This window comes from Gallus gallus, chromosome 2 (assembly GCF_016699485.2).
Source record: "Gallus gallus isolate bGalGal1 chromosome 2, bGalGal1.mat.broiler.GRCg7b, whole genome shotgun sequence".
Lineage (NCBI taxonomy): Eukaryota > Metazoa > Chordata > Aves > Galliformes > Phasianidae > Gallus > Gallus gallus.
Window position 1 is genome coordinate 58871755 of NC_052533.1, and position 19578 is coordinate 58891332.

General features: G+C 37.6%; 1 protein-coding gene across 2 annotated transcripts in view; it reads right to left on the bottom strand.

The window, feature by feature from the left end:
• CDKAL1 (CDK5 regulatory subunit associated protein 1 like 1) overlaps positions 1-19578 on the bottom strand; it is a 376852-nt gene that overhangs the window by 107434 nt on the left and 249840 nt on the right. The gene's annotated exons all lie outside the window — the stretch shown is intronic.

Consider the following 19578-nt stretch of genomic DNA (forward strand, 5'->3'; position numbering starts at 1 on the left):
ATTTTGTCGGGTGGTTGTATAACCAGCAGGCTGTGATGGACTACTCCTCCATCAGCTTGTCCAGTCTGCCCTTGAATCCCAAACCCTCCATCTCATACATGCTTGCTGTGAGAAAAAAAGCTGTTTGTTCTGAGCCTTCCACTTGCTAAGCCTATTTGATGCCCCTTAATTCTTGAACTGGGAAAGACAAGAAATAACTCTATTCACTTACTCTTCACTTACTTAAGATTTTATTGACTTCTGTTCTAGTCCTTCTCAGTTATACTGCTTTTCCAGTCTGAAGAGTCCTTATTTCCTTTGTGTGACAGATCCCTCGTACCTCTCATATCTCTGTTAGTCTTCAAGATATTTCACACTGTAACATTTTTGAGAGGGGTGTTGACAGCATTCAGCAATACGGGCACGAGAAGATAAAAATCTCTGAAAGTGTTTCTAAAATAAAGACAAATGGGATGCTGCTTTCATTTTTCTTTCAGGTGTAGGTTCATCTTTTTTTTTTTTTTCCAGCATTCAGGCAGCAAAAGGTAATGGAACTTATAGGAGGCAAGGGATGAGACAAATCCCAGTAAGTTGTGTGATTGTAAGTAAAATGCAAGCAAAGAACTGGTAATCTGTATCTAGAGAAACATTACACCCCAAACTTCATTAATATACACTGCCATGTTTCAAAATGTACATTGAGACCAGAATCTGCACCAGAAATAGCAGACTGGTTGAAACCCCTTTCCAGTATGATCAGTGTTAAAATTCAGGAGAACAGGAGACTACAGCTAGGTAACCATGGAAAAACAGAAACTGCCAAACAACATGTGGAGAAAATAAATTTTCTCCTTTACTGCAATACAGATATCATGGTGAGTCTCATTCTGATTGCTTCATATGAGAAGCCTGGGATTATCAGCATATCCACATCATCATCAAATCAGTATCAGCTTTTGCCTCTTTCAGAGCTATTATCAAAGAGAAAAAACAAAAACAAAACACGTTAACTGTCATTAAAAAAGACTGATGAACATGTCATCACAAGAATAAAGCTGAGTGCAGACTGTCTGAAAAAAGACTGTGCAGCTGACTTTAGCTGGATATTAAGTAAATGGGGAGCAATAGCCCTTTCGTTATTAGACTGCTTCTCCCTAAGGAATGAATCTGATGAAAGTGAGCCACTTTTTGTGAAATGCACTGGGATAGGTGGAGTCTTATAAAATGAGTAAACCAGAACAGCCACCAAAATGTCAAGCAGGTTTCCAAGACAGGCTAGAGTCAACCACATGGAGAGGAAGAGAACAAAAAGAACAGAAGAATTTCCAATCATCTGAAGCAGAATCACTGATGGATAAAGAAAATTAAGAAGTAAAACTGCTATTGCGTCAATGTTTTATTCCAAAAATTTCATTTCAAGATCATTTATATTGAGAACTTCTGCAGCACACTGAAAGATAGAACGGCGCCCAGCAAGACAAACATTAAAGCAAAGCAGATTTTGAGGAAAATATACTCGGCTCAAAAGAGTTACTCAAAACAGCTGACAGATTTAGAGAGCCATAATTCCCACATCACAAGCTACACAAACAATTTGGCTGGATATTTTTCTGCCTATTACTTTATGAGAAATCATTATATAAAATGTTTTCCACTTGCAAAAATCTACATGGGAAGGATCAAGGCTGTGAAGAGAACAGCGGTTGACACATGCACAATATGTGCTCAGTTTAACATACTATTCCACTCCATGTTCAAAGTACCTAATGAAATACAATTTATACCACACCAGTCAATCACATAAAACACAGCTACTTATATGCTACACACTTGCCAATAAAATACTTAGAAAACACGCCATTAAAAGTAAATATCAGACCCCCAGATTTAACAGAGAGGCCAGCTAGTTAAATAAAGTTACAACACAATTCATATACTCTAACTAAAAAGCCGAGCAGTTTTACACCAGACAGTTGTTACTGCACACTGCTAACTGTTCTCAAGTTTTCAGAAGCAGTATCCCACAAGAAATGTCTGGTTTTCAGGGATGCTATCATCAACTTAGAAGTGTATGACATTATTGCCTCTGAAGATGACAGGCTTCAAGAGTCTGAATATGGGGACAAACATCGGTGGTGTATGAAGTCAGTTTAATGTTTGAGACAAAGGTTTTGAAAGTAAACAAATAATAGAAAAATATCAAAGCAGAACTGCATTTTGGATAGCAATATTATGATGGCTGTAATTCTGTGTCCCTGTACAGAGGTGTTTATAATTGCAGACCTGAGTCTCAGTTAGTTTTCAGGACTAATGTCTACAAAGAGGATGTAGAGGGCAATGCTTCTGGACAGACTTAAGATTCATGGCCTTATAAAAGGAAGATCTATTAGATTCACATTTACTACTATCATGTACTAGCAGTTCTTCCTTAAAAAGCAATTATTTGCATATGACCATATAGAAAAAGTTTGCATAGGGAATTACTGCTTCTGTGAGCAGCATAAAAATGAGTAACAAATACATCTTTCAGTGCCATAAGTGTAGCACTTGGCTCAAAATCCCACGTATACACCCTCACCACCCACATAAAGATTCAAAGCTTCTACTGCGTAACCTCAATGTTTTTTTCAGTTTTACTTCATGCTATTCTGGCAAAGGTGACAATCTGGTCTTAAACTTTCAGAACGAAGTGAGACATGAGCTTTGTGATGTGCTTGAAACATAGCTGTACATAGCTCTGGAATTAAAATTTCAGAGATAACACTTCAGACTCAGAAACAATGCTATTTTCTCATTAAGTCAAAACCCATGAGCTTAACTTCAAAGAAATCCAGTGTGCTTTACTAATGAAGGTGTGATAAGGTAATGCAAATTATGTTCCCAATGAACACAATGCAATATAACTTGGATCAGTGGGAAACAGAGAATCTATCTTGCAACAATAACTTTCACAAAATTATTAAGCACATTTTCCAAGGTAAGTGTGTGCAAAGAGTTATTCATTCATTTAAAAACTAATTAGAATGATATACTGAAAGAAGTAAGTCAACGGGCATCACTGGAGTGACAGCATGCAACAAATACTGTCTGGAGACCACTTTCTCATTTAAGTCATGACACGTTCTGATAGCAATCTGAATGAAAAAGAAATATCGCAGCAAGTATCAAACTTATTAGCAAGCACAGTTCAGGCAGCCAGTTGGAAGAATAACAAAAGTATAGATAAGTAATAAAAAGCATCTTCACTGATTAAAGAAAGAGTGGATTTTTTTTTTTTTTTAATTCTCAGTGATGACTGACAAGATGGAGAAAGGTTAAATTGGAGCACTTCTTAAAATTGTGTTTTAAGGTGGATAAATCTAATAGCAATAAGTACAATTTTTTTTTTTTAGATTTTGTTTCCTGGATCATATTGTAAATCATCAAGAAAATCAAAGGTAACAACAATAAAAATCTTTTTATATGCCTAGTGGGTTCAACACATTGCCATACCTTAGAAATAGGTACTTATCTCAAAACAGCCATTGTAAGTGTACTATAAAAGATCAAAACAGACCTTGAAGCTAGGTGATACTACATCAGCTTTCCTGATGCACTTGCATCCCTTGACATATGGACAGCTGATCAGTTTCAGAAACATTGGTAAAGCTTCTGAAAGAAAGGGCAAAACACTTCTCCAAGTGGAAAAAACAAAGGAGGGGAGGGAAGTAAGAGGGAGCGATAAGCAGTGAAGATGGTGCATCCTAGATCAAGACTGGCTAATACAAATGAACTCCATTTTTTACCTCAAGTTAGCAGCTGGAGTTTTAAGTTTCTGAGTAGCCTGGAGGGTTAGATGCTAGCTGCAAGGCAAAGATGCAAAAACCCTCCTCTCTCTCCACCACACTTCAATGTCATTGATTGAATATGTGTAATTTGATAAGAGAGCTATCCGTAGGGTATACCAATTTGATTCAAAGCACAGGAATAATATCTAGGGGAAGACTAGGGGGAACAGATTTTCTTGTGTCTTGAAAAGGCACTGGTAAGAGAAGAAGACCTGGAACATGAAGAACCCAGACAGCTCCTAAGACTTCCACAGTTAGAACGTGAGGCAGCATGAATACTATTGAAAATGAAACAAGAACCAGCAGAACAAGGCCACTGCTCAAGAACTGTAATCAGTTCTATACTGTGGAAAATAATAAAGCTTAGGAAATCTCCTAAACGTTGGTGGAACTCAGGAAAAAAAAAAACAATACAATATTTATGAAACTTTACACAAGAGATGGAACAGAATAGAACCCCCCTAAAAACATAATTACAAGAGGAAATCAGTGATATCCCCAGTCATTTGTTACTATTGAAGCAGACTTAAGCTGCAAAATTAAAGTAAACCAGTACTGAAAAATCCAAAAATGGAATGGAACAAGGTGGTTAGATACACTTGATTTTGTAAGATGAAGATCAGTTGGAATGTAATAGTTATGATCTCTCCTCGTTACAGTCTGCTGAAGACATGGAACCTGGAAAGTCTGTCACGTGCCTGTCACAAACAAATGGAGCTACTTGGCTATCCAAAAAGAGAGACATGAAGAGACATGAGACATGAAGAATGCTTAGGCAGAGAGATGGACTAATCACAGTATAAACACTGTAAATTCTCTAGCTGAAACCAAGTGTCAGAGTTTAATCTGGCAGGCCTAGCATGGACGCTGGCCTTCCCATTACAAGAAAACCAGAAAATATGTTGTAACTGGGGATCAAAGGGTAGCAGAAAATTAGGATCACTGAGGACAAAGCAAGCTGTATCTTGAAGAGATTTTATATCATAGTATAATGATAGGCATCAATCTCTAGACAGTGATTAGCAAAATTAGTTATCAATTAGAAGTACGGCAAAGGAGAAAATTAAGGACTAAGCGAAAAACAGAAATCAGCATTCGTTTGTTACATAGAGAATATTCATCAACAAATGCAAAGCTGCATCCATGCAACAGCATTATCAGAACTCATTTCATGTGGTTGGGAGGTGCAGACACTTTTTAAAGAGGAATTTCTAAACCGAAATATCTACAGACATAATTTATTAAAGCAACCAGAATCATGACAAGTAATTCCAGAACAAACTTCTTTCAGTTAAAGACTCAGTTTTGCATTTACCTCAGGCAGTCTGTAGTGTCTAACAATGGGATCGTCATGGGCTGAGAGTATCTATCAAACGTGCAAAGGCACAATTTCCCATTGTTAAAACATCTTTGGGCTTTTTCCAAGTCTCAGCAACTTAGCAGAAGGGTGTATAAAGACAACACAAGCTCCTGCACCTGAAGGTTGGTCCTTATCAAAGCCCTCAAATTTGGCTTTATGTGGAGCAAATGCAGGTGCCATTTCAGAGATTGGACTGTGACTGATTTTCTTCACAAAAAAATAAACAACAATAACAAACACTCTATATGCAGGAAGTAAATATGTTTAAAGATACACTGGGTCACAAATTACATTCTTCTTTAGAGGAAAAATCCTCAGCGTGTTAGAAGACAAACCTTACCATAGAACTTGAAAAAAAACAGTAAGAATTAATCAAAAGTATTAGATGAGGATATAAAGTGAACGTGAAACAAGTTTTTGTGACTGAGTTAGCAAGCAAGATGTTCCAACTAAGCCACAAGTCAAGGGAACTTGACAGCACAATTAATTTCCGTGCAAACTGTGCACAGGGGATAGGAAGCTTGGAGCAGCCCTTACAGATGCCACATTAAAAAACAACAATAGAAAATCTCCAGTCACTACTGTTTCATAAACATAATCATAGCTTCAATGCACTTTTACTTAAGTCAACAAAACAATTTTTGTTCTAATGAATTAGCTTTTTTTTTTTTCTTTTTTTTTTCTTTTTCTTTTTTTTTTTCCAAGGGAAAAACGTTTATTTACATTATTAATGGAAACAAAAAAAGTGAATCTCACTTAATGCGGTAATTACTATACTTCACTTTGATACTGTAAAATAAAAGATGCATTTTAGGAAAAGGTGTTAAAAGGCTGATTTCAGCTTCTGCTGTTCTCAAAATACTTCAAATAATTTTGCATTCTGTAAAAAGTATGATCCTAGGTAGTCAATAGCAGAAAATCATGTTATGACTCATTATCACGTAACCCCACTGAATATTTAAGATGGAAACCAATCATGAATGCAAGTCTTAACGCAATCATCAGTCCAACCCTATATCAAATTTGACAACATAAAAACCAGACACTCAGACATTCTCTTTTTACAGCACTCTGAAATACTCTCGCAAGGCATTAATTATTTTGTTCCCCAAAAGTGCAAAGCAAGTTACCACAAACGGCAACAAAGAGCTCTTTCTACAGACAGGATACACCATGTTATAAATTTATAGTGATCTGGAGAGGCTAAAATTACGTGATTTGTTAAAACTTGTATTTATTGTGTCCACTGGATTTTGAATTAAGCCACATGCATAATGTTCTCCTACGTGCATATTTTACGTATATCTGTATTTCTTATTTTTATTGTGAAGATGTAGTTTTGAAACTGCTCCAACCTGTAGGAATAATTTTTATGTCCATAATTCCATTCCCCTTCCCTCCCCCCATCATTACTGATACACAGCAACTCCAAGTTACAGCTTAAATCTAATACATATAAAAGTTGATATAACACTATGCAGCCAGCGAGCATGACCTCATTTTTTGAGCAGATAGGCTGATTCAGATACATACTGAATAGAAAAACAACTTTGTTTCTAAAACTGCTTCTATTCAGATTTAGGTCTGTCCTGTTGTTAAGACAGAGAAAATGTATGGAAAATAAAACAATGAAGTTTAATCTCTATTCTGTTTAGATGCCGTGTGCTTAGTGGCTAATATTAAGTCACTTATAAAAGATTCAGAAATAGTTAAATTTTGCAAAAAAACTTTTGGAAGTTGTTATCATTCAAAAAGCATCAACAAATCTCATACTAGTTTTACTCGAGAGGTTTAACAAGGATTTGACGAACATTTACTATCATGAGGAGGTAAAGGACAGTCCGAACAAGTGGCAGGAACATAAATCCTCAATTTCTTTCATCTTAAATTTGTGCTAAATATTATTCTCCAGTGGAAGCTGGATCCACTGGATTCCTATATGCTAATTTCAAAACTACCATTAACTGATCAGAGATACACAGGCATACACCCATGAGACAATACAAGGTTAATATTACCCTCTACTGTGTGAGATAGAAACCTTGACACTCAACAGTCTCCCACGTACACGCATACAGTTGCTTAGGCCCTCATATAAAAGGTAAAGGATAACGCCCTCAGCACGTATGGCAATGCTTGAAAATGTATAAAGAAAACAGATAAGTAAAACAGAATTACAGTAAATATTTTAAACTTCGTTTCCCTGCTACACAGCAGTGATTCAGGAAGGGCAATTAGATACATGCTTTGCTTACACTGGGTGTATGCTGAAAAAAGCATTTTGTGCTATGAAATAGTGCTCTGACAGTTGGGCTAGAAAATATCTCCTCTAGATTGAAGGACATAGAAAACCACCATAGTTGACACCTATCCGAGTGATTTCCAGGGACAGTGACTCAACCACCTCCCTGGGCAGCCTGTTCCAGTGCCTGACCACTCTTTCAGAGAAGAAATTTTTCCTAATATCCAACCTGAATCTCCCCTGGCACAACTTGAGGCTGTTCCCTCTTGTTCTGTCACTAGTTACACAGAGGAAGCCAACTCCCACCTCGCCACAACCTCCCTTCAGGCAGATTCCAAGAGTGATGAGGTCTCCCCTGAGCCTCCTCCACACTAAACAATCCCAGCTCCCTCAGCCACTGCTCGTAAGAGTTGTGCTCCAGACCCCTCACAGCTCCATCGCCCTTCTCTAGACACACTCCAGGGCCTCAGAGTCTTTCTTGTAGTGAGGGGCCCAAAGCTGAACACAGTACTCGAGGTGTGGCCTCACCAGTGCTGAGTACAGGGGGATGATCACTTCCCTGCTCCTGCTGGCAACACTATTCCACATATTGTTCAAGCTAACCATTTAGATGTGAATCTATGACCTTGCATATGCCTAAGTACCTGGTGAAGTCTCAGAATCATGTATAAAATTTAGATTAGTTCATTACTCTACAAGGCTTCATTTAAAAATATTTTTAAACATTCCTGCTGGTATCTATACTAGTTACAGCACACTCTCCCACAATAGCAATGTTACAGCTCACTGCTGCACCCACTGTTTGTTTTATATTCTGACACAAAATTAAGACGTACTTAACTAAGCACAGCCACAAAAAATCTGCATTTTACACATTTATTTGGTGTATTTAAATTCCAATTTTCCTTAATTTTCCTTTGCGAGTGTCCTCTCCTCTTTTTTAATTATCACATATGACCATAATAAACTGCTGTGAAAGCAGAAGCATCAGACTCAAGCTCCTATGCAGAATCCAGTAGTTAATACTGTGCTACCCATCCAGTAGCAATGCCAAGCCACTGTTCTTTGCAGACTGCAAAATACAACACGCTATGCAGAAAGTACAGCCTAGCAGTACAAGAAGTATTTAATGGAAGATATCAGATAGGTAAGGAAACAGGAAGGAAGCAAAGATTAAAAGGAGATTTAGCAGAAACCCTATTTGTGTACTCTGGTTTTGAAACAACAAACATTTTTAAGAGTCAATTAAAAAACACATCTCCACTGCTGGTTTTTTCAGCTGCTACAGTTACAATCAATTTCAGCAATCACTCAATTGAATAACAAATCTAAGCATAGAATGCATTTTATTTCCTTTGAATGTGGTACAGATTCCCACTATCCTAAAGTACGTGGATACATAATAAAGGACAGACGTAAGTGAAATTTAACAGAAGCCCAGTTCTTTAAGTGCTTGGTGCTATCACCCAGTGTTCCTAGGCGTATGGTCTAACAAAAGCAGGTGAGGTCTGAGAAAATATGCTACACGAAAAAACAGTTTGCTGGCCACTGTTCAGAGTTCAGCTGGCTGCCTCAGCAACTTTCAGGACTGCATATGTGAGCCAAGCACTCCCTACAATGCAGTTAACGGTGGAGGAGTAGCCATCCCACCACTGCAGAAAAACCTCCCAGCCTACTGCTCCAACTCGATTCAGCAGCCTTGCTCACTCTCAAAAGCCAGCAGTCACTGATAGCCTGATATTCCCTACCTTCTCACCACACAGTAGGGCTAAGAACAACTGTGTCTAGCTGCTGCAGGACACACATTCAGAGAGTCAGCTGCAGTGCTACAAATAACCACACAACTCACTTCTCTTTTCCTTCTTGAAAGAAGTTGTTCAAGGTTGCCCAGTGCTTTTCCTGAAAGTTGACTCAGCAGAACTCCTGCAATGGAGATCAAATAGTTTAAAGAAATTTTGTTTTGTTTGTTTGTTTCTTTCTTGGAAACTTTTCTTTTTCTTTCTTTCTCCTTTATTTGAAGCATTTCATAGGATACTGCTTCAAATCTGTGGGGTTAGCAGTTTCTGAAAGTTATTACCCCAAAGCTGGCTGCAAGTCTGTACAGAAGAGCTATCTCATTCCAGTAACAGTCACAGCTTTTCCAAAGCCAAGCAGAGAGGCACCTGGACACAGCAAGTCAGAAGACAATTAATTTCTATGACCCTTAGGTTTTGTCGATAAATAATTTCTCCTGATTTAAGTAGAAAAGGAGACTGGCTTCATATACTCCCATGCATGAAGTACTTGAATACAGTAATCTATTTTCCAGCTTAAACTTGCAAGTGAATCACATTTTTCTGGTAAATGGATTAAGATGAATTTACATAGTTCCTTGTCTGTTTACATACTGCCATATTTGTCATGTTGCCTTCCTGTTATACAGTCATCTAATAGCTGCATTGTGACAATCTCTCCTCCTAAGCAAAATGCAAAACAAAATACATGGACGAAAAAGTTTCAAGTGCAAGAGATAAATAATTCAGTTGCAATAAAATATATATCTTCATCTGCCCTAGCCAGTACCTTATGCACAGACCTCTTAACATGTTTGTGATTACTCTGCCATGCAACAAGGAGTTTATAACTATAAATTTATCCTCTTTATAAAGAGGTGACTCAAATATGCAATTTATAGACCAATATAAGATGCACATGAAAAAAAAATAAATAAAAATTGAGCTTCCCCCTATGTAATCTCTACCACAGACCACAGAAGAACACCTACAGAAAACTTTCCCATAGCAGAACAATTGTGTCTTTTGAATGCAACATTTTAACTGTAGAACTACACTTCTGAAGAGGTTTAACAAGTTTTATATGTTTCCACCTACTACTTTTCTTTGATTAAGCAATCTAGGGTTCAAAAAAACCCACCAACAAACTAATAAAGATACTGACCAGCTGCTCTCTCCTCCATCATTCTTTCAAATGCTGGAAATAACTACAAATGAGTGTAAATTCAGTCAGTATTTATCAGCTTGCCAACAACTCCATCAAAAAATCCTTCTGTGCAACAGCATTCTGCATGGTCAAAGTAACTCAGCTTACAAAATTAATTAATCACCTAATAGCATGTCAAATATCAAAATGTACACATGCAAATCAACAAATATTTTCTGTGTATCAAATGTATCTAATACCATCATCCAATCCTGCACATCTGAACACTAAGGCGTACACATGATGCATCCTGGATTTACACATGTACTAATTTGCTGCCATAACAAATACTTAAGTATCTCAACATGTGTTTGTTTGGGTATGCTTAAAATCAGAAGAATGTATTAAAACTGAGACTTAATCGATGAATCAAATTAATAGTATTAAGGAAACATGACTTAAAATCATTATTTCAAAAACAAATTAGACCTTTTCATTCCATTTTCACTTCTGATTCTGACATTGAAACCACAATTACAATATTTATGCAGAAAAACAAAACAGTAAGTACTTTCAGGCTTTGTTTTAAAATAGTAGGGTAACCGTAGTATCACAATAACTAAAACAAACCATTTAAAAATAATAAAATGTTAAGCAGGTGTTTTAAGAATACTCATTTCCAATACTGAGTGATCCTTACAATTCCTTCCTTTTAACCTCACTACAGAGGTTCTATCGCTACTCCCAGAGAACAACACTCACACACCCCCAAGGGAAGGAAGACAGAGTAAAGAGATACCATCTTGCTATACTTAAGAAACTGGGAATTCAGTGCACATTTATTCCCAGTCTATTGTCTGCTAATGTTCCTATTTGGATTTTGCAGAAGAAAACTGAAGATAAGATTTCCCAGAAAAAGGAAAGCTCAGCCACTAGAACATAAAGTAGCATTCCAAATAACTTTGCTGGTTGCGTTCAGTAAAAAGTTAATCCAGCTTCTATTGCAAGTATGATAATAAGGATTTTTTTTTTTTTCATTTTAAAAAAGGAGCAAATTCAGAAATCAGTACAAAAATTACTCCTCCAGACACCTGGGCTGAAGCAGAACACCACAGTGTTGTGACAAAAGCACGTGGAGTGCGTGAATTCATGGAGCGCCCATTATGATTCTACATCTATTTGTTTCCCAGGCTGTGCACTTGTTTCTGTGCATACCTACAGGAATGGAAAAACAGCGGGAGAGACAGAAAAAAAGACCACTCTCATAGTGTTTCTTTACCTCCAGAAAAAATACAGAATGTATTAGTAAGAATCAAATTCTATGAGAACAGATGTGATATGCACGTCCTGTTTAAACAGGAGAGTATGCAGAACTGTACTGCTACAGAAGCTGAAGAGACTTCGTATCAAAAACTGTTTTCTAACCTGCTTCTTTTCAAAAAAACAAGTAGGCTCAAGTTACATTCAGTGCTATCCAATCTTCAAAGTAGCCTGTAACTTTAGAATTGCTTCACCTTAACATTACATTGCATTACTCAGTTTGGACTTCTGTAGTTGACTCCAGATATCCTTAGGCCAAGTGCTATCAGCACACGAACAACAGTATGGCAGATACACCAATAACAAAGCAAGCTGCAGGAGAACAGGGGTTACCACCAACATCCACACTGTGAATTTGTGCATCATACTGTAGCTATAGTGTAAGTATATATGCACACAGAAAACAAATTCTGTTTTACTATAAAGCGTACTGTTAACACGTCATGCATAAAAATTCCAAGTCTCTAACTCAAACAAGCTACCTGACTCTCATCAAGAAAGACTGCGTCTGTAAAATGAACACTGTGAACTATCAAAGAACACCCCCAAGGGCTCTTATCATTATTTTACCGCACATCTCAAAGAGATTTTATAAATCCAGTTCTATATCTCTCATTTTTGTGTTACCTCTAATTAGCAATACCCATACAACAATATAGTCAATACAATGAAGTCCTCTAACCTGACTGTTACTTCTGTTCCTCACAGAACAGTCCGAGTTCCATGCATTTCACACTCCCATTTAAAACAGTATTCATTTAGTTGGAAGTACAAGGATGAGTGTAATAGGGTAAAACTATATATTCATGTTTGAAAAGAATAATTTGTGGCAATAAAAAGCTTGCCTTTTATATTAATTAAAATCGAGCATAAAAATATGAGACAGACTTTACTCCCAACTCATCTTGTGGGTACATGACTAAGTAAAAATGTAAGTAACAGTTTTATGAGAACATTCATCAAATTGCAGAGAACCCATTGCACTGTTATTTCCATACTCTTTAGAGTAAATAGCATCCTATTTAACAAGACAGAAAATAGTGCCTCCGGGAGGGAGTCTCTTTATAGTCACACCATTTCAAGGCAAATGGCTTTTGTTACTGTTTATGATTCTAAGGAAAAAGAAAAACAACCGTTAATTTCTAGCGATCACTGTCATTAAAACTTTTCTATGCCATATATGTTTTCAAAGACTTCTCTCAAGCTGTAATTAACTTAGACAAAGCAGGTTTTTTTTTCAGTTACTCAGCCAGATTAATTTAATAATTTCCTTATTTATACATGCATGTAAGAAATAGAAGGCTGTAAAGTGAACTTCACATACATTTATGTTGTTCAATGAAGTTGAGTTACACATAACTCATAGAAATTTCCCCCCTGATGTACCTATAATGAAGTTTTAAACGTAGCAAATAGAGTACGTCTAAAGCGATCTCCACATTAACCCAGTTTCAGCAGCAACAAGTCCAGCAAATGATGTTCTCCCTTAGCAGTATCACAGAAATAATCACACAATTATTTCTATTATTTCTATTATTGTAACAGTCACAATTTACATGGCATATGAGAACCAGAAGTGAAATAAGAACCGTGCACTTCCAGCAGCTGCTGTCCTGACATATAAACAACAGAATAACTAAGAGCCTACAGCCCAGAAACCTCCAATATCCTCAATAGATTTGGCAAGAAAAATGATGCTAGAAATTGGTGATTAGCAATTTATAAAGAGGCAAGAGATATATCTCAAACTGTGGCAGCAAGAGCTCTAGCAGTCTCTATGAGTTGGCTGATAACTGATTAAGCAATACAAAGATCAGTGAAAAGATTCTTAAGAGACCGATACTGGTAAGCAACCTTTCTTTATCCCCTTCCAGAAAACACCCTCAGTTTATTTCCTTGCTACAAAATGATGTAGTACCAATTCATAAGAAATGGGGAAAGAAGAGCTGTACAAGCCAAAACCGAAGGACTGCCTTCCTGAATTAATAGAATCATTTTACTTGGAAAAGACCTTTAAGATCATCGAGTCCAACTGTTAATCCAGCACTGCTGAGTCCACCACTAAACCATGTCCCTAAGCACTACATTCAAATGTTTCTTAAATACCTCCAGAGATAGTGACTCCACTACTTCCCTGGGCAGCCTGTTCCAGTGCTTAACCACACCTTACACGAATAAATCCTCCTTAGTATGGAATTTAAACCTTCACTGGTACACTCTGAAACTACTGCCTCATGTTCTAACACTTGTCACCTGAGAAAGGAGATCAACACTCTCCTCACTGCAGCCTCCCGTCCTGTGGTTGTAGAGAGTGATGAGGCCTTCCCTCAGCCTCCTCTTCTCCAGACAGCTCCAGTTCCCTCCATCACCGTTGTTTTCTCATCTCTTCCTCAGCTTCACTGCTCTTCTCTGGATGCATTCCAGCACCTTCATCACCTCCTTGTAGTGAGGAGCCCAAAGCTGAACACAGTACTTTAAGTACAGCCAAACCAGTGCTGAGTAGAGGGGGGCCGATCACCTCCCTAGTTCTGCTGACTACACTATTTCTGCTAAAAGGATGCTGTTGACCTGCTTGGAAACCCGGGCACACTGCTAGCTCATGTTCAGTCAGCTATTGACCAGTACCCCGGGTCCTTTTCTGCAGGGCAGCTTTCCAGCCACTCCTCCCCAAGCCTGCAGCATTACATGGGGTTCTTGGGACCCAAGTGCAGAACCCATCATTTAGCCTTGTTGATTCTCACACGTTTGGCATTCACCCATCAGATAACTCTGCAGAGCTTCCTACTGCCTAACTTAGTGTCATCTGCAAACTTGCTGAGGGGTCACTTGATCCCCTCATCCAGATCACTGATAAAGGTATTAGAGATAACTGGCCCCAGTACTGAGCCCTGGGGGACACCACTTGTGGCTGTCCTCCAACTGGATTTAACTGCATTTGCTACAGCTCTGCACCCAGACACTCAGCCAGTTTTTTAATCAGCAAAGCATACATCTGTATATGCCATGAGCAGCCAGTTTCTGTACAAACAATGTCAAGAGCTTTACTGAAGTCCGGTTAGACAAACAACCACAGCCTTTCCCTCACCCACTAAGTAGGTCACCTTGTCATAAAGCAGAACTTGACTTTCATAAACCTATGCTGACTGGGCCTGACTACTTGCTTGTCCTGTGTGCACTGTGTGACGGCACTCAAAATGACCTGCTCTATAACCTTCTCTGGCACCAGACTGACAGGACTGTAGGTCCCTGGGTTCTCATTCCAGAGCTTCTTGTAGATGGTTATCACATTAGCTAATCTCCAGCTGCCCGATCAACCACCCAGCTGACCAACTGCTGATAAATGATGGAAAGTAGCTTAGCAATCATAGAATCATAGAATTACTCAGGTTGGAAAGGACCTCAAAGATCATCAAGTCCAACTGCAGCCTAACCATAGTACCCTAACTCTATCACTTCCATCAGCTCGCTCAGTCTGCTCAGGTGGATCCTGTCCTTCACTGACTAATGTCCATCTCTCCCCAGTCAGTGGCTGCCACTGCAATGAAACTGAGCAAAGTCAGGGCTGGTCAAAAGAGACATGAGACAGTCACTGCTGAATCCCCTAAAATTGTTACAAACAAAACTAAGAGGCAGGCTAGAAAGCTGCTGAAGCTACCATTCATCGGCTAAGCTCCTTGTAAGGAAACATGGAAGCAGGGAGCCTTCCTGAACACAGCTGTTTCCAAGTACCAGGTAACACCTTCTCTCATGTTCAACAGTAAACTCAGCTTCTTGAGACATTCAACAAAAAATCTATGATTTGCCAGACAACTAAGATCTTAGTTTACATGTAAGCGATCAATCTACTTCCAAATTTCCAATTTGTTTTCCATGCCATTCATTTACTATTGCTCCTAACTGTGCACCTACATATGCTCAAAAATCAATTTTTCATTACCATTAGAAGTAACTAAGACAAGGACAGGCTTGCTCGTAGTCCTCTGAATCTAATGGAGTAGAAAGTGCAAAAAAAAAAAAGAACAGAATGCTCAGTCTGAAAGGGTCTCGACTCTCCCCCTCCGTCAGCCCAAGTTTGCTGGCTTTCTGGTCATATTGGAAAGAGCAGCTATTTCCAGTATCAATTATGAGACAATCTCAAGTGGATGGAAGCAAAATACAAATTGTTGGTGGCTGCTGCTATCTCGGAACATGCACATGAAGACATCCGTGACGCTAAAAGCTTCTCCTCAGTTTCTTGCTACTTCCCAAAATAAAGATCTAGCATTTCACCCCGCCTCTCAATTTTCATACCTTTTTTACCCACCCTCTCCAAACCTTTCACTAGTCTGGATTTTGGTTTTACTATTCTGTTGTCTTATGTCTACAAACGGTCAATGATAGAGAAAGATTAGTAAGGGCTTTGATCAATATAGCAATTGCTTTATAATCCAGAAAGAAAATGCAGGAAGGTCAACAACAGCAAACAAGAAATTTCAAAACAAATTACTAGGCTACGGATTTTTAATGGGTATATGTTCATATTGTCTCTGAATATTAAAGTAATTAAAGAATATGACATTTAGGTTCTTTAAAATATATTCCAATTGTTTGCTTTTATAAGCAAAAGTAAATTTCAGAGGATTACGTTTCAGAACTGAGATAATTAAAGCAGCCTTGCTTTTTGAAACTGAAAACATCATCTTTCAGAAATACAATTTATGATGAATCTTTAAAGTTGAGACCGTTTGAAAAACAACACACATTTTGAAACAATGAAAATCCAGCTTAAAGATTTTTTATATAAGACTAAGTTGGTCCCTGAGGCAGCAGCTTCTATAAATCCTTTTATTCCAATGTTTTACAAATATGCTGAAATTGATATATCATCCAAACCAGCATCTCCTCCATATCAACCAGTTTTGAGAATAACCCTTCCACAGGTACTGACCAGAAAATACATGGGAATACTTCAAGGACCCTCAAAGTATAAACTGTAAAGGAATACCTGCCAGATTAATCTGCACATCCTCCTTTCTTTTACGTTGTTACTCTCTAGAATAGTTTACAAATGATACTTCCATTAGTAAGATATATATGCACGTTACATCAGTACACGAGCTGCTGACTTATCAGCTACACAACAAAAAGCTTTCTGAATGCTAGAATTTGTAGAAATTTAAGTACAAAAAGCATGGCATATATATGCACACACATACATATAAACGTATTTCTAAGCACAGAATATGGTTTCTCGAGCTCAATTTTTCAGCCCGGTGGGTCTGAGTTTCTACTTCTATACTCTACACGATTTGTTATTGATCTGGTTACTATAAAAATCACCAGGCTAGGAGGAGGGTGTCAGAAAACAAGTAATGCATATCATATGACTGCAACAGAGTATCAATCTTTGTTTCTAAAGTACAGTTCTAGGATTCCTGCCTGAAGAAAAACTCAAAGAAATAAAAAACACCACTAAGTGACATTGGAAGTCAGAATTTCAGAGAGTCTAGAATGTTCCATTCTTCTAAAAAGAGAGTTTTAACAGAAAAATTGATTTTTGTGAACTCTAGCTTTTCTATAAAGCATTCTGCGCTTGGTGGGTTCTGAACAAATCCCCAGCGTCAGAAGAAGATATCTCTGCAATCAACTCTCCAGAGGAAGGAGAACAGTTTGCAGTTTTCTCTGGGAGAAACAAAGCCCCACAGCTCTTCATCTGATGGAGAAAAGAGAGATTCAGGAGTCCCTGATGTCTTCGAGGTTCAAAAACTGGAGATAGTGTGGTTCATCTATTTCCTTCTTTCCTTCATTTTTAGTAGCCGTATTTCGTGCTTATTTCCTTCGATATCTGAAATCAAGCTATTAAGCACTTAACTGATAACTGTGTTATTCCTCAGGGTGTGGCCTTACTTCTTCAGCAGGTCAGCCTGCAGAATTATTGGTTTAATAGAGGTTTAAGGGAAGATGCTATCAGGGTAGATGTGACGTTTTAGAAACGAAGGTGCCATTTGGAGTCTACCGATAAGACCCTGTACACTTTGTGTAGGAAATTTCTAAGATGAATTTATGACCCTAGTAATAGGGAAAGGAGATTCTACTTCTGTTTTATTCTTCATTTTTGACAAATTGAAGATGGAAATAATCCCTTTTGGTGATTAAAGTAGTACAGACACATATTTAATTTTAGCTGTTTTGGCTGTAGGCTCTGGAGCTGTCTACAGCGATGTTAAGTCCTGGCCATCTTTGTGCTGAGACCTTTAGGGGGATATCTATGTGGAATGTAAGACAGCTGGCTGCTGCCATAGGAGGAGAGACCACAAATGAAGACAGTATGCTCGTAAGCACAAAAGAAAAATGTACTGGTTTTACAGATGCGTGCATGTTCAAATATCCAAAACATTTTCTCCGCCTTCCATAGGTTCCTCATCCTATCACCATATGGCACAAAGAAATTTTCCATTTTAGTATTCAAAGTCTGTCTTCTAACAGGAACTATTAGGTAATTTGGTAGTTTCCTAATGAGCAGGATAAATAAAGTTTACTATTGTTCAAAAAAATAAGACATCAAAACAATTATTTTTTCCTTGTAAAGTTTAGTACAAAAAGCCTCTGGAACAAGACATATGTCATACATTTCTTTATATTCAATGACCAGCTGTTTCAAATTTGGATATTAAGTAATTCACCATTTTCTGTGTGTAAGAGCTGAATGATATAATAAATTCCCATATGCCCTAACATGTGCCAGCTATAATAGGTTATCGAAAATCCAGCTGCTGTTACAATAATAGCTGCCAATGTTAGAACTACTGAAGAGAATAATGAATCTGCTTCAAGTCAACTAAGACATAAACTGACAGGCTTCTCACTTACAATGCGTGGGAATACAATACAGATGTTAAATAAAATTGACCAAAAGCTGCATGAAAAATGAGTATGAAGAATCATGTGCATTGTTTAGGGTAGAAAATTAACGTCCAATAAATATATAAAGATAATAAATAGTGAACCTATATTTTCATAAGCAGCTCCATTTCAGTCACTCATCCTAAACCACAGAATGGCTTGGGTTGGAAGGGACCTCAAGCATCATATCAAGTTCCAACCCCACTGCCACAGGCAGGGTTGCCACCCTAGTACATGAAGTACTAGATTAGATTGCCCAGGGACTCATCCAGACTGGCCTTAAACACTTGTAGGGATGAAGGGTGTACAGGAAACATCATATGTATATTCATATAAATGTACAGGAACATCCTATAAATTACACAGTTAGCAAAATACACTATTCCATTGTGATACACTGATCCATTGTGATAAGAAAGAAAAGCAAACTACAATTCCTATGCAGCTCTTTACGTATCTAGACTGCTGGATTTTTCAGTGATCATGAAAAATTGACTATAAGTACAATTATGAACAATTACGTTACGTGCGAGGACTTTAATGCAATTTTAGATTCAAAGGCACAACTCCCCCCCTTAAATCATTAAAATAAACACACACACACTAAGATCGAAAGAGAGTAACCAAACAAGCAGTTATAAGTCTCTCACAGGAAGATGTAACTCTTGTCTTCAAGTTGGCATAAGTACATTATTATACACACTTATTTCTTTAAAATAATTGTTCTTAAGGAAGACAATTTTTAAATCATCCCATAAATCATCAATTCCATAAGTAAGATGACAGTATTACTATACTGATGTAAATGTACACCAGCTAAAGGATGTAAAATACTTATTTAAAAACAAAATACTAATTCATATTAGCTGGAGTTGGATCGTTGCCAGTATACAAAACAGGCAATGCTTAAAAGCCACATTAAATAAGACTTCAATAATTTTAACTTCAAGCAGTCTATACGTAGTGCTTGAATAATAATTAAAAAAAAATCCAGAAATGTATTATTTGGAAAAGATTAGAAATACACTGACAAATTAAAAGCATGTCAT